Source organism: Triticum aestivum, chromosome 5D, assembly GCF_018294505.1.
Source record: "Triticum aestivum cultivar Chinese Spring chromosome 5D, IWGSC CS RefSeq v2.1, whole genome shotgun sequence".
Taxonomy (NCBI): Eukaryota; Viridiplantae; Streptophyta; class Magnoliopsida; order Poales; family Poaceae; genus Triticum; species Triticum aestivum.
Genome location: NC_057808.1, coordinates 329,608,860 through 329,610,188, shown reverse-complemented (window position 1 = coordinate 329,610,188; position 1,329 = coordinate 329,608,860).

The following is a 1,329-nucleotide window of genomic DNA, read 5'->3' as shown; positions in this document are numbered from 1 at the left end:
TCACCATCTCTTCGCCGAACTAGTGCACCTATACAATTTACCATTGTATTGGGTGTGTTGGGGACACAAGAGACTCTTTGTTATTTGGTTGCAGGGTTGCTTGAGAGAGACCATCTTCATCCTACGCCTCCCACGGATTGATAAATCTTAGGTCATCCACTTGAGGGAAATTTGCTACTGTCCTACAAACCTCTGCACTTGGAGGCCCAACAACGTCTACAAGAAGAAGGTTGTGTAGTAGACATCAAGCTCTTTTCTGGCGCCATTGCCGGGGAGGTTAGTTCTTGAAGGTATATCTTTAGATCTTGCAATCAAATCTTGTAGTTTCTTGTTTTATCACTAGTTTAGTTTATAAAAGAAAACTACAAAAAATGGAATTAAGGTTGCCTCATATGCTTCATCTTTTTAATATCTTTCGTGAAAATAAGGATTCCGATAATTGTGCTCAATTGCTAGAGGAAGAATGCATTAAAATGTTTGGCACTAAATCTTTGAATGATGAGCATGATTGCAATGTTGTTAGTATGAATTCCTTGAATATCCATGATGCTAATTATATGCAAAGCCACAAGCTTGGGGAAGCTATGTTTGATGAAGATGATATTTTTTTGTCCCCCACGTTTTGATGAGCAAATTTATCATGATGAAAGCATGCCTCCTATCTATGTTGATTATTGTGATGACATTTATGCTATAAAGAATAAAGATAACCATGAAACTTGTCATCATGATTTTAATTTTTAATTGGATTATGCTTCACATGATAGTTATTTTGGTGAGTTTGCTCCCATTATTATTCATGAGAACAAATTTGCTTATGCGGAGAGTAATAAAATTTCTATGCTTGTAGATCATGAAAAGAATGCTTTATGTGATAGTTATATTGTTGAATTCATTCATGATGCTACTGAAAATTATTATGAGGGAGGAACATATGCTTGTAGGAATTGCAATAATATCAAGTTTCCTCTCTATGTGCATAAAATTTTGAAGTTATGCTTGGTTTGCCTTCCTATGCTAGTTGATTATTGTTCCCATAAGTTGTTTGCTCACAAAATCCCTATGCATAGGAAGTGGGTTAGACTTAAATGTGCTAGTCATATTCTTCATGATGCTCTCTTTATGTTTCAATTCTTATGTCTTATGTGAGCATCATTGAAATCATCATGCCTAGCTAGGGGCGTTAAACGTTAGCGCTTGTTGGGAGGCAACCGAATTTTATTTTAGTTTCTTGCTTTTTGGTTCTGTTTAGTAATAAATAAATCATCAATATTCAAGGACAACCAAGAGCCTAAGCTTGGGGATGCCCCGGAAGGCATCCCCTCTTCC